The sequence below is a fragment of the Alligator mississippiensis genome, chromosome 3 (assembly GCF_030867095.1).
Source record: "Alligator mississippiensis isolate rAllMis1 chromosome 3, rAllMis1, whole genome shotgun sequence".
In the NCBI taxonomy this organism is placed as follows: Eukaryota; Metazoa; Chordata; order Crocodylia; family Alligatoridae; genus Alligator; species Alligator mississippiensis.
In genome coordinates, this window is record NC_081826.1 from 123,324,236 (window position 1) to 123,339,422 (window position 15,187).

The following is a 15,187-nucleotide window of genomic DNA, read 5'->3' on the forward strand; positions in this document are numbered from 1 at the left end:
TGTGTTCAGCTTATGAGGAAGGAATGAAGACAAGATTGATTAGAAAGGTATAGGAAAGGATAGAGAGATGGAGGCTTATTGGAATGCTGCAAGAAAGGGTAAAGAGCAAGGAGACAGGGCTTTGACAGGGAAGAAGTAACACCTTACAAAGTCTGGCTACAGTTTGGAGAAACTTGTGTTGTTTACTCAGGCTGGCAACAGACAAACCTCAAATGGTTCAGATGTTTGGATGAGCTTGCAAAATTTGCCTAGAAGTCTCCTGTGAATAGTTTTCTTGGAGGTATGCAGTACTTCAAGCTTTCCAAAAATCCCAAACATAAAACGGTTCTCTCTCTTTTTGGTAATTACAATCTAGTCCCACCGGAATCCTGCAATGAAGATAATCAAGAAAAATATAAAGCATGGATTGTAATTTAAACAAACTTTTTTCAAGCTTCCTCAAAAAATGCCATTCAGATTGCAGTTGAAGATTCTTAATTTAGTTGACTCACCTATAAACCAGCCCACTGCTCTGAATGATCAGCATAAGACACAAATGAGTAGGCAGTCCACCGTTGTGGGAATGCTCATTCCCATTCTAAAAGAAGGAACACGTTAACCTCAAAAATAGCATCTATATTTCAAGACATGAAGAAAAGCTCAGATATCAGATGTCTTTGTGAACAATACTTACTAAGGAAATAAACAACCTCTGTTAAATGATCTGGTATCTTCCTAACATAAATATGGGTGGCAAAGAATGTTCTCAACCCCAAATTCGGGGCAGGCAATTCCAATGGCATAAGGCTCAAATTTGGTCATGTGAGTCTATGAAATCCCTAATACAATTTGCAGGTCACAGATATTTGCATCCAATTATTTTATTATGAAAGGGTCCAAATGTTTTCTTTGGCCTACCACTATCCACAGGTATGTGCTCTCCACCCATCAGCATGCTGAAGTTAATCTGTGTCCTCAAATGGAGGTCAACCCTAACTGGGTTGGAGAGGCTTAAAACATTTGCAAAGCAACCTTTTTTGGCTTATAGTCAATACATTTTTAATCATTCTCCATTAAAAACCTCAGGGCACTGGAACGGAGTTATTTAAAAACATTTAGATTTCCTGTAAGCTCATGGCAAAAAAATACATCATGTTTGGTACATAAAAATCTGCCTTTCTCATTAATTGGTTCTGGCCTTAGCAACCAAAGCCTTTTTTTTAAAACAGAGAGCTATGTGTTGCTTTCCATAACTAGACTAATGTTGTCTCTGGGCACGTCTACACGAGATGCTAGCGTTGGAAACAACCTGTGTCGTGCCGGGACTGCAAGTAATGGCAGTTGCTTAAGCAAGTACTAAACGACTGTTCAGTAACAACTGTGCAATTCAGCGCATGTGTAGCCGTGCCCTCTGGGTATGTTTACCCCAGGGTGGCATGCTCAGTCATGCTACTGAGAGACTAGGTCTTGCCCACATTTCTGTTCCTCATGTGTTAGTCCCAGAGAGTTTGCCCTGGGGGTACTCTGAGCCACTGCTCTTAAGCATGCCAGAAACACAGGCCTTAAATTAACACTGTATAAAGGGTGCCTGTCATGGCCTGCCTATCGTCTACTTCCCATACCTGACATGTGCATTGTGAGGGTGGCTGGGCAGGGCCTATTTTCTCCTTCGTGTGAATAAGTACTATGCTGCCATGCATGAATGACTGGTGCCTCCCACAACTGGGGGGGCACCATGGCAGCGAGCAGTGAGGCGGGACTGCCCGCAGCCACCTCTCACGGTGTTGGCAGTGGCAAGTGGCGAGCGAGCGAGGACTGCCTGCAGCCACTGCCAGCAGAGTTGGCAGTGGAGGGGTGGGTGCAGGTGGCAACCACTCTCAGAAGCCAGCTGCAGCTTCAGAAGCGGCAAGTCTCAAGGAGGGAGACACATACCTCCCTGTGCCCTCCTTACGTGTTGCCTATGCTGCCATGGCATGACCAGAGACTAGGTCAGAAAATTTTCCTTTTACAGTGGCAAAGAGATTAATGATTTATTTGCTTTCTCAACACCTTGGTAATCTCTTAAATAGGTACTTTGCGTCGGTCTTTCATCAGCCCCATGGGACGCCCGTGCCCGCTACTGGGCCGGGAAGTCTGGGTGAGGGTGATCCCCTGCCCTCCATTAATGCTGACTTTGTGAAGGAACATCTTGAGAAGCTGGATACCTTCAAGTCAGCTGGCCCTGACAATCTTCACCCCAGGGTACTCAAGGAGCTGGCGAGCATCATAGCCCAGCCTCTAGCGCGGATCTTTGAAAACTCTTGGTGCTTTGGTGTAGTGCCCGAAGACTGGAAGAAGGCAAATGTGGTGCCTATCTTCAAGAAAGGGAGGAAAGTGAATCCGGCTAACTATAGGCCCATCAGCCTGACTTCTATCCCGGGGAAGATCTTAGAAAAGTTTATTAAGGAGGCCATCCTTAATGGACTGGCCGATGCCAACATCTTAAGGGATAGCCAGCACGGGTTTGTTGCGGGTAGGTCTTGCTTGTCCAATCTCATTTCCTTCTACGACCAGGTGACCTATCACCTGGACAAGGGAGATGAGATTGATGTCATATATCTTGACTTCAAAAAAGCCTTCGATCTGGTGTCCCATGATCGTCTCTTGGAGAAACTGGCCAGTTGTTGCCTTGGGTCCTCCACGATCCACTGGCTGGAAAATTTGCTCCGGGGTCAGACCCAGAGGGTAGTAATTGATGGAAGTCAGTCATCGTGGTGTCCTGTGACCAGTGGGGTCCCCCAGGGCTCTGTCCTTGGACCCATACTGTTCAACATCTTCATTAATGATGTGGACACTGGAGTCAGAAGCGGACTGGCCAAGTTCGCCGATGACACCAAACTTTGGGGCAAAGCATCCACACCAGAAGACAGGCGGATGATCCAGGCTGACCTGGACAGGCTCAGCAAGTGGGCGGATGAGAATCTGATGGTGTTCAATGCCGATAAATGCAAGGTTCTCCACCTTGGGAAAAAAACCCCGCAGCATCCTTATAGGCTCGGCAGTGCTATGCTGGCTAGCACTATGGAAGAAAGAGACTTGGGGGTCATCATTGACCACAAGATGAACATGAGCCTGCAATGCGATGCTGCGGCTAGTAAAGCGACCAAAACGCTGGCTTGCATCCATAGATGCTTCTCAAGGAAATCCCGGGACGTCATTCTCCCCCTGTACTCGGCCTTAGTGAGGCCGCAGCTGGAGTACTGCGTCCAGTTTTGGGCTCCACAATTCAAAAAGGATGTGGAGAAGCTTGAGAGATTCCAGAGAAGAGCCACGCTCATGATCAGGGGTCAGGGAAGCAGACCCTACGATGACAGGCTGAGAGCCCTGGGGCTCTTTAGCCTGGAAAAGCGCAGGCTCAGGGGTGATCTGATGGCCACCTACAAGTTTATCAGGGGTGACCACCAGTATCTGGGGGAACGTTTGTTCACCAAAGCGCCCCAAGGGATGACGAGGTCGAATGGTCACAAACTACTACAAGATCGTTTCAGGCTGGACATAAGGAAGAATTTCTTTACTGTCCAAGCCCCCAAGGTCTGGAACAGCCTGCCACCGGAGGTGGTTCAAGCGCCTTCATTGAACACCTTCAAGATGAAACTGGATGCTTATCTTGCTGGGATCCTATGACCCCAGCTGACGTCCTGCCCTTTGGGCGGGGGGCTGGACTCGATGATCTTCCGAGGTCCCTTCCAGCCCTAATGTCTATGAAATCTATGAACTCTATTTATTGTTCTGGGTTGTGCCTAGGATTATCAGTCAAAGCTGGGTAGAAGGTAACAGGATGCACACCTACTTCATGTGTGAGCGGTGTGACTCTTACTATGTTTTACATCTTTTACAGTGGGGTATTGATTGGTAAAGGGTGGCAACAGTGGGCAGAGTGGTGGTAAACATAAAATAAATTAACAAGGATCCATTTTTATTTCTATAATGCCTCATGTCCAAGGGCCTCAGAAGGCTCAAACAAAGGGCACAAACAAACAACCCTTAATATACAAATGATATCAGAGCCAGAAAAGAGTAAATCAATACAGAGTAAACCCCTTCCTTTGCCACACACACATAATATATACCAAAAAGAGCCGGACAATTAGTGGTTAAGGCACTGAATTGAGATTTAAGAGGCGTAGATTCAACTCTCAGCTTTGTCACAGATTTCCTGTGTGACCTTTGGTAACTTGCTCTCTCCGCACATCATATCCCAATCTTACACATATGTCCCAATCTTTCTTCTACCTTCTGTTCTATGCACTTGTTAACCTTGTAAGCATTTGAAGCTTATATTTGTTTCTCATTAGGTATGTTTAAACACTATTTAGCACCATGGGTCTGTGGTCTTGGTTGTAGCCTCTGTAACATGGGTAATAAAAACAGAGGTCACGATGAAGAGGTGGAAGAGACAAGAGAATTCAGCAGATTCTGAGAGTAAAAACCTGGCACCACTGAAGTCCATAGGAGTTTTGCCATTCAAACAAGGCTGAATTGGGCTACGATTGCATCAGTAAGCATCTTTATTAGCTCTACTCATGTGACTAGTTCACAACTTATGCACATAAAATTATTTGAGTGCCTAACATTTGCAGGATGGGACCACCTGGGATGAGTGCGGAGGTGATGTGATACTGTTTATTTATAAGAGTTAATTTTAGAATCCTGCTTGATGAGTGTTCGGAGGCCTTTAGGCAGAAGGTAGTGTAAAAATAAGGTCTTGTCATTTTTGCTGAATGTTAATAATGGCAAATGTAAAAAAGGAAAAAAAGATTAATTGTATCAACTACCTTTTTTGGCATGTAATTTTTTTCCTTAGTTAATTTGGAAATTATTCCTGCCCCTTCATGTCTGCTATGTATTATGAACCTAATCCTGCTGATTTTCCTCAGTCGGAACTATTAAGCACACTGGAAGTGGGAACACTGGCAGCAATTATATCAGTGAAACCTCTGTGTTTGGGGCAGACATTCACTTCCAGTGGAGTTCTTGAGGGATCCTAAATAAAATGGTCTGGAGTGTACCTCTTAGATGTGTCATATGTGACTCTGCTTCTGTTACCTCACTGTCTTTGTCTCCAAAGGAACTATGCATATTACATTTGAAAGATGGGTATGGGAACAAAAATCCATGGGCACAATGAAAACCAAGGACAACACAATCAGTGGCATTATGGCTTATTATACATTATCTGCTCACTCTGCTAATCTATTTTTGCTCTGCAAGTGATAATAGCTCTCTCAGGTTTTGCAGGATCATAGTCATTTATATCAGGGGTGTCAAAGATACAGCCAGTAGAGCCCCCTTATCCATTCCTCCTGGTGCTATCCCTGGGTCTCATAGTTGACCCACATGGCATATGCTAGACCAGCCTTGTGCTTGGGTCCCTGGATGCATGCTGCATACAATGCCCACTCCAGCCAGTCTGGGAGTCAAACTGCATGTGGTGCCCATCTTGGCTGGTCCAGGATGTGTGCCACACATGGTGCTCACCAAGGTGCTCCATGCAGCAAAGGTCCTGGACTGCCCAGAGCAGGTGCTCTGTGCTGCGTGGGCTCTGGACTGGCCGGAAGGGGCACTGTGTGTGGAACAGGCCTGGACCAGCAGAGGTGGGCACCAAATGCAGCATACATCCTGGACTGGTCAGAGTGTGTGAAACATACAGCTTGCAACCCAGCCTGGCTGGAACAGACACTATATGCAGCCTGGGTCACAGAGCGGGTGCTGTGAGTGGTAAATCCAGCATGCACAGAAGGGGGATCAATGGCCCCAATCTGGCCTATGGAATGGCCCTACATCCACAAGGCCAGATGAGCTTGACACTCCTGATTTACATAGTTTTAACTGTTGCAACTGTTCTTTACTTAGTTATAACAACTTCTCTTTGCTCCAAAGATTTGCTGTCCACTTCCCTATTTAACTGATCATGTTCATTAATACAATGACATTAAGCAAAAAAATTGTTCTAACTCATATCTAACTCACTTGGGCTGCATCTAACACCCCTCACAGCTACAAAGCTGATCCAACAAAAGATATTACCTCAACTTTCAAATCTTAGGCTTCTATTACCAACAGGTCAGTTTTTGTCCATTTACAGTTGCTGAAATTGGTTGTTTATTGCATTTGGGGCAATTGGTAGAAAATGGTACAGGGTTACAGGCTTCTTCAATTCATTTGGGCAACTGGAGTCATTTGTGTAAGATAGTGATGCATTGGATTTATTCTTGGTACCATTTTTCTTGACCCATTTTTATCCTGATTATTGGAAAAGGAAAAGAAACAAAAGTAAGCCTAATGAAGAAATTGCTCTTGCATGACCTCATTTAAAAAGAAAAGAGAGAAAAGATTTAGTAACGTTACATAGGTGTTTAAGAATTTCTTTTTCTGGGTCAGATTATAGGGCCATCTAGCCCACTATCTGGGGATCTAGGTTGGCGGCTTCTGCGCAGAGCCCACAGCACAAGCATGCACCTGGCTCACTTCATGGACGCTCCAACACCTGTCCCTTCCGCAGCCTGAGGGACACCCCTGCACTGACCTACCTTGAGTATGCCAGGATGCAGCCCCTCTGCTGCCTCCTCAAGAACCTCTTATTGAGATTCTGGCTGCATTTTCCCCTACAATTTTTATTTTATGCACACCCCACAAAATCCTAGGACCTTCTGGTTAACCTCCTCCTGACTTTGGCCAAGTTGTCCATCTACTAGATAAGGAAAGAGGTGCTGGCCAGGAGGAACCTGAGCTAGTGTGGGTCTGTCTTCTGCTCCCTTGTCCATACATGTCTCTGAGCCAAGTTTCACTGGGTGGTATCCACTGGCTGTTTTGGTTTTTACTCTAAATAGTCTTGTCATCTACAGGCTTGGCAAAAAAAACAACCTTTTTTTGGGGGGGGGGGGGGGGGTTGTGTTATTACTGAAGATGCCCTTAGCAGTTTTGTGAAGAAAATTCTGTTTCTATTTTAGTAGTATTGCAATAACTTACAACGAATTGTTTCTAGTAAATGCTTATGAAGATACACATTTGTGTGTGCAGGTGAGAACTGTTATTTTATAGAAAATATCCTGTGCTGAGCTATATTTAGTTAGTATGTGAAGATTACTCAATTGTACTTCGGTGGTGTTCTGATTGATTTCTTGGCTGAGTTATTTTGCAATAGGATAAGCCCAGTAATTGTACACCTAAAGGAAACTGAATGCTAACAAACTGAACAACTTTTATTTTACCTTGGATGATAACTTATTGATGCAAATACAATTCCTTAATTAGATTTGGCATAACCAAGTCTGCTGAGGCCACACATTAAATCCTTTTGCCATGTGGCTTTAGTGATTATTTTTAATTTTAGAACAATGCCTTGGTATTCATAGATTAAACTGTGTTTATTAAGGACTTTAGAGAGAGTGAGTTATTTCAATTTCACTGTTCTTAAGGGTCCCACATGGATTTAGAGTAGATCTTCTCTGAAGAGCTACTATTAATTTATAATTTCTCATTAAATGCATCCAAGACTGAAACCCATTTTGCTATTCTGGAAACTGATGTCTTAATTTGGGACTATCCAGACCAGAATCTGAAAAATGGAAGGGAAGTGATAAGGACACAGTTACATTTATCACCATAAGTCAGAGTTTGGATCTTGATCAAGCTACAGTGTTGTTAAAGTTCGCAGGGGAACATGAAGTCTGAGTAGCATGGTTCTGACTGTAGAGAGCTTGTGATTTAAGCTGAAAGGGAGCAGAGAAGGAATTTCTCTCTGCAACAGGCAAAGCCATTTCTTTCCCTAGTTCTTGCATCATGGTGGGACAGTGATATTGGCCTCTTATGACTCTTTTGAAACATCTCTACTGAGATATTGGGCCTTGGCTCTTGCTGTTATTGCAGGTGAGAAAAGTGCTTTCTTACCACTCTGCTATGCCCACCTTATGGATGATGTAAATCTAGTCTTAAAGGAACAAAATACCTAACCAGGAAAGCCAAAGCAAGTATAGCGAAATCCTAGATCTAGGGAGTCATGGCTTTCTTTTTAGACATCCATGTGATTCCCTTTAATTAGAGCTTGAACCAAAGAAAGTTGTAATGATAAAAGTTATAATTTAGGGAGGATCCCTAACAGGAGACTGGGGAAGCTGGGAACTGGGAGTGGTCTCTCAGTTCAGTGAGCTAGTTAGGTAAAGAGACTAAAGGACTGCAGAGACTTGTCTACTGCTCCACAAATAGTTTGTGTACTTCCTCTCATGCTTTGTATGCCTGTATTTACTGAACCTGGAGGTCACTGCAGAAGTACCCTCTGCCAACTTCCTGTGGGATCTGGGCAATTCAGTCTCTCTGTGCTCCATTACATATAGTGCTCCAATATATATAGTAGATAGAATCACTAAATAGTAATTATATTTACAGTAGCTGGATTGTGCTGTGTGCCTCATGGCACCAATCAGTTTCTCATGCACTGGGAGCTGTTTGAAGTGGTTCAGAAGCCCAGCAGGGCAAGCGAAACTTGGGGGCATCTGAACCCCAAGCCTCCAGGCTTGGGCCTGCACATAGGATGCCCGCCAAAAGATGCTAGAAACATCTGAAGGCCTGGGGGGGGGGGGGGGGGCAGAGAATGTTTGGCAGTTGTAGGGCCATTTATGATTCTGGACTGATTCATGGATTTGGACTTGATTTGGCTGATTTGGCTTGGAATGCAAACAATTTATTTAAAGGAAAAAAAGTTGACAGCCTGGTTGTAGCCATATGCATGCCACACATAACAAGAACACAGGAGACATCTATACCTGTGTGGCCCACGTGTTGCCAGGTACCAACAACTCTTTAAGTCAAGTCAGTTGTGAGGCTGCTGCAACTGCTCAGGCACTTTAGATACTGTGCATCATTGATGTTTCTTCAGGCACAATACGACACCTGGTATTCCCAGGTGCCTGACACTGCTTAGCTTCCAAGATCAGAGGAGATCAGGCATGGTGAGGGTGGTATGGCCATAGGCACAGGCTCCTAGCTCTCTGCAAATTTAATGGGAGTTGAAGATACTTGGCACCTCCTAGTGAAGGTCAGTAGCTTGCAGGATGAGGCACTGAGTCAATCAGTTGTTTGTACCAGGAATTTTTGGGGAATGTGTTCACTTCCAGGATCACCTCCAAAAATCTCTGCCATCTCAGCTCTGCCACCACTAAAAGTGCAACGTTGAACAGAGTAAGTGAGGAAGAGACAGACAGGCCTGGCAAAGGAAAGTGCCAGAAAAACAGAATTGTAATTCAGTTGTCATGATTCACCTACAGCAGTGCCATATTTTTAATTTAATTATAGATATATATTGGTATTTACATACTAGAACATAAAAGCATGTTGTTACACAAAATAGAAATACTGGAAGTTGTTTTTTCCAGGCAAATGTAACAAGTGAAACTAATTGAATAAAATCTAACAGGCATCAGAGAAGCAGGATAAAGACTAAAATCAGAATGCAGAGCTGTAGCAAATATAAAGCAATTAATGCTTTTTTCCCTTTCTAATTTGGAAAATATATCAATAAATGGTTTCTGGAAGAGGAGACATCTGTTCTAGTTTATTATGATGTGAAGGAAGAATAATGGACTTGTTGTTATATGCTTAGGGAATGCCATCTTCAGATTGGATGTATATTGACCAAATAGGTTTGTCTTTACAATTGGGTTTGTTTTCAATTAGGTTCAGTCAAGTTAACGCCAGTCAGTTCAGCTTAAAGATTACTGTCTGAAGCCATCAGCTTTGTAAAAGATATCTACTGTGTAATTTATCATATGTAGCAGTCAAAGTAATCCTTGGATTTCGTATCAGCCAAGAGGAAAATCTCTGGCTTCTTAATTTCCCATTGTAAACAATCCTACCCCGAAGGTATGAGAGGATAATTTTGTTCAGCAGAAAGGTCAGAAATCTGAAGAGTTCTGCAGGTGTATGTGCATTTCCAATGCTACACAGCCTTTCAAACACTTTCTGCTCCATCCCTTGTAGTTATGAAACATGTTTTTGATTTGTAGAACTTGTTGGCATTGTTTGGGTTAAGGAGAGGCCAGGATTGCTGAACCATACTAAGGGGGATTGGGGCACAAGGTTTATTTACTGTAAAAAGGTACTTGTTGCAAATTACTGCTAATATTGTTTCATCCTATGATCTGTTTTTTAAGTCAATCAATCTAAAATGTGGGGTCTGCCTACACTGCCCCCATTCCATGCTTGGCAGAGTTATGTTGACACATGCCCTGCCCCCACATGGGCCAAATCTTGGAAATGAGGTTGTGCCACTGCCTTAGGGTGGTACTGAATCCATACCAATAAGCATGGCCAAGACAAAGAGCCTCAGGGTGGTGCTGAGCATGTATGTATCATGTTTTTAAGGCAGCTATGTTGCTTCATTTTCACGCACTGACATGTGCAGAAGATAAGCAAGTGTGTAGGGCTGCTTCGTGGTTGTGCTCTTGGGTGTGGGCTGGAAGTGCCTTAGACAATCCCTTAATTCCATTGCTTGGCCTCTACCTCCCTATCCATTTAATGGGAGGCTGATGCTAGGGAATGGTTCAAAGCCCTCTCTTTTGACCTCCCATAGCCAAGCTACCAGGCAAGAAAGACTTCAAGGGTTTCAGGCCAAGACCTCTTTTCACTGATGGGGGCCAAATGGCCTTGGACAAATCAGACACTGGATAGTAGCATGGTGGAGATTCCTGTGTCAGGCAAGAATTAACATTTCTAAATATCACGCGAAGTGACTTTTTGCCAAGCTTTTACTGTATTTTGAAATGGGCTTTCTACAGACATTTGACAACAAAGACAGTGGGGAGAAGGCAGTCAGGAATGAAAAATGAAGCCATAAGCAGGCCTGCTGAAGACAACCGCTTGTTGTGTACCAACTGCTTTGACATTTCCTCTTTTTTTTTTTTTTTTAGACTAAAGCACGTTGAAGCTGATTGCTTTAGCCAGCCTTGCTCCTTGTTCCTGGCTTCTTGCCTTGCTTCTGGAAAACACAGCCTGCATTGTTTCCCTGCCAACTTTACAGTTGCAGATCAAGGAAATTCACGAGTGTCATCCCCACTCTGTGAATATCTTCATCTTCTGCTGGGAAAGTGATGACTGAAGAGGGCCTAACATGAAGTGACAGGACTGCAAAGCCTGTATGTGACTTTAAAGAAGCCTGGTATGATCAAACCAGTATTCAGTGCTGGAGAGCATGGCAAGAATCCTTATTTCCCAAAAACTAAAAGGAAAAAAAAAATTACAAAAAAAAGGGGGTGGGGACAGGGGGCTGTGGAAAGGATTTCATTCTTCCCGAAATGGGTATTATTAGAAATTCATGTAAAGCCTCCTCCTACTTATACCAGTTACTATGCACAGCCCAGGATTTTTAAAAAGGTGTCCATTGACACACAGGGTGCCTGTAGACACACAGGGAGGCTGCTCTAATGAGCTGTAATTACAGTGCATTGGAGCACACTGGATTAATCCAGTCTGCTGGAGTGTGCTAATTAGTGCGCTCCAGCAGCCTCTGCATCTCATGTATCAGCATCCCCAGGCTTCAAATTGGTGGTGGGGGTGCTTGTTTGACAAGCTTTAGTTAAAGTGCCCCCACCACCATTTTGAAGAGCAGGGGTGCTGATACATGAGATGCTGCAGGTGCTTTAATTAGAGCGGCTCTGTAAAAACGCCCACAGTGTGCAAGTGTCAGTTGTTCTCAGCCTGTTGGCATCAAGTTTAAGTACTCTGCAGACAACTGTTAGGAACCAGGGTGTGGGCAATCTTGCCTAATGGTTAAGCCATTGAGGGAAGGCAGGAGCCAGAGGCTGGGTCAGAATTCAGGAGCCAAGTTACGAGGTCTGGAGGAAAATCCAGGGGCAGAGTCCAGTATACAGGCCAGGGTCAGGATCCAGAAAACCAGCAACCAAGTTACCACGGCTGAGGGGCAATCCACAGGGTGAAGTCTAAGCAATGAATCAAGCCAGGAATCAGGATCCAGAAAAAAATCAATAGCCAAGTTACCAAGTCCAAAGGGCAGTCTGCAGGGCAAAGTCTGAGCACTGAATCAAGCCAGGGGTCAGGAACCAGGAAATGGATCTGTAGGGGAAATCTGAGGCTGGAGTCCAGGAAAAAGCTGATGCCAGGGTCAGGAACCAGGATAAACCAGAGAGAACAGGAATCAAGAGATTTGCCACAGCAGACTGGGTCAAAACTCTAGACTGGCTTGGATACCCACAGCCCCATTTGGGTCTAAATGAATAGATGGGACTCCTAGCAGCCAATCAGGATGCTTGCTGTTCCTAAACTGAGGCAGAGTTCTTGTTAACTGGTGACTCACTGCAGTCATGGCTGCTTGGGCACTTGGCTCCGGCTGGCCTGCTGTATAAGGATCCCTGCCAGCAGTTTGAAACAGGGGCTCTGAAACGCATGTCAGCTTGCCCAATTATCTAAATGGAGCTTAGACTGAAACCTAGTGTCATCACTGATAATCCTTCCCGTTGCAATCATATTTGAAAAAACACCCGGCAAGTGGATTTATCTGTTGTTTTATGCATGGGCGTCATTTAATACTGGGCATGAACAGCTGGCCACATTCAAGGACTGATCAAGTAGATCCAAACTGCAGACCTCCCCAGTCCCACCTACTTGGGTAGGGAAGATTGGATGGAATCCTTCAATACGTGTCATTGCCCTCTCCAGCTGCCTGACCCCCAGGTAGAGACCACATAAAATAAATATTTTGTTTAGACAAAAAATGTTATTGAAGAATATGGTCAGATTTGAATGCCTTGATTTGCCTTCACTGTGAAAAGGGAAATTGCAGTAGCTTGTTTGCTAGAATATGTTTAGTCACATTGGAAATAAATATGATTATTTATTATGAATTATTATTACTATTCCTACTGTAATGGAACTATGGGTCAGGGCCTCCACTGTGCTAGGTACCATACATGTATGTAACAAAGAAACCTGTCCTAGTCTAGATGGCTAACCATCTAAGCAGAGGTCCTAGCATCTCCTGACCAGTGTAGGAGGGCTCTATTAGAGCCAGGGCAAAGCTGGAGGATGCCCCAGTACAGATTTCACACTTCCCCTCTACCCCCGAGCCCTGGTAGTGAGGAATGTACGAGTCATGCTTAGAAATGCAAAGCCTCTCTTTAGTAGCAGTACAGATGGCTGCGTTTTCATGATGTTATTATCAACAAGTGTGGAATATATGATTAAAATTTAAATTTATGAATGCAGGTGCTGATCTGATCCTACTCAAGCAAGGGTCTGCACATTGTCTAGTGAGAATAGAAACACAAAGTTAGGTGTGTTGGAATCATAGAAAGCTAGGGTTGGAAGGGACTTTGGGAGGTCATCTAGTCCAACCCCCTGCTCAGAGTTTTTCCTAATATCTAACCTAAACTTCCCTTCTTAAAGGCTGCTATCAAACCTCCTAACAAGGCTGCAATTCTCCCACTCTCTCCTGTCTTCTCTTCTGCAGACTAAATAAACCCAGTTCCCTCAGCCTCTCCTCATAAGCCATGTGCCCCAGCCCCCTAACCATTTTCATTGTCCTCTGCTGGACTCTCTCCAACTTGTCCACATCCTTTCTGTAGTGGGGAGTCCAAAACTGGACACCATACTCCAGATGTGGCCTCATGAGTGCCAAGTATAGGGGAAGAATCACTTCCCTTGATCTGCTGGCAGTGCTCCTAGTAATTCAGCCCAGTATGCTGTCACCCCTCTTTGCAACAAGGCCACACTGTTGGCTCATATTCATGGTATTGTCCCTGTAGCCCCCAGGCCCTATTCTACAGAGATGCTGTTTTGTCAGTTGGTCCCCAGCCTGTACCAGTCCATTGGACTGTTCCATCCTAAGTGCAGGACTTTGCACTTGTCCTTACTGAACCTCATGAGATTTCTTTTTGTCCAATCCTTCAATTTGTCTAGGTCTTTCTGAATCCTAACCCTACCGTCCAGCATATCCATTACTCCCTGCAGCCTGGTGTTGTCTGCAAACTTGTTGAGGGTTCACCCCATCCCATCTTCTAGGTCATTGATGAAGATATTGAACAAAATTGGCCCCAGGACCAACTCCTGGGGAGCTCCACTTAACACCGGCTGCCTACTAGACGTCAAGCCATTGACTACTACCCACTGAGCCAGACAATCCAGCCAGTTTTCTATCCACCTTACAGTCCATCCATCCAACCTAAACTTCCTTAGCTTGCTTGTGAGATTGGTGTGCGAGACCATATCAAAAGCCTGCTAAAGTCAAGGTATATCACGTCCACTGCTTTTTCTGTTTCCACTGAACCAGTCAACTTATTATAGAGGGCAATCAGATTGGTCAGGCATGACTTGCCTTTGGTAAATCCATGCTGACTGTTCCTTATCACCTTCTTCTCCTTCAAGTGCTTAGAAATAGATTCCTTGAGGACCTGCTTCATGATTTTTCCAGGGACTGAGGTGAGGCTGACTGGTCTGTAGTTCCATGGATCCATGTTCTTCCCTTTCATGAGGATGGGCCCCTTTCTTGAGGATGGTTATTATATTTGCCCTTTTCCAATCATCTGGGACCTCTTCCGATTGCTATGAATTTTCAAAGATGATTGCCAATGGCTCTGCAAACACACTGGCCAACTCCCTCAAAACTCTTGGGTGCATCCTATCCAACCCTATGGACCTGCACATGTCCAGCATTTCTAAATAGTCCCTAACTTGTTCTTTTGCCACTATTGGCTGCTAACCTCCTCTTCAAACTGTGCTTCAAGGTGCAGTAGTCTGAGAGCTGACCTTGCCTGTGAAGACTGAGGTGAAAAGGGCAAGCTAAGGAAGTACAGGCTGAATGAATGGACTGCAAGGTGGATAGAAAACTGTTTGGAGCCTCAGGCTCAGAGGGCAGTAATCAATGCCTCGATGTCTAGTTGGCAGCTAGTATCAAGTGGAGTGCCCTAGGGGTCACTCCTGGGGCCAGTTCAATATCTTCATCAACAACCTGGAAGATGGCATAGAGTACACCCTCAGCAAGTATGCAGCTGACACTAAGCTTGGAGGAGTAGTAGATATGCTGGAGGGTAGGGCTAGGATTCATATAATGCATCTACATGAGACACAACTTTGCTGTAGCAATGAGCTATAACGATGTAGCATTGGCAGACTCTAACTGTGATGCCACCACTACTTCACAGTAGCAATGAGCACCACTACT

The 15,187-nt window shown here is 44.5% G+C and overlaps 1 long non-coding RNA gene across 1 annotated transcript in view; it reads left to right on the forward strand.

The window, feature by feature from the left end:
• The window catches only part of LOC106739975 (uncharacterized), a 72,783-nt gene extending 59,920 nt beyond the window's left edge, over positions 1–12,863 (forward strand). Inside the window, exon 3 of the long non-coding RNA XR_002091109.2 lies at positions 10,923–12,863. This is a non-coding gene — a long non-coding RNA (uncharacterized LOC106739975). The remainder of the gene's footprint in view (positions 1–10,922) is intronic.
• The last annotated feature ends 2,324 nt before the right edge of the window (positions 12,864–15,187 follow it).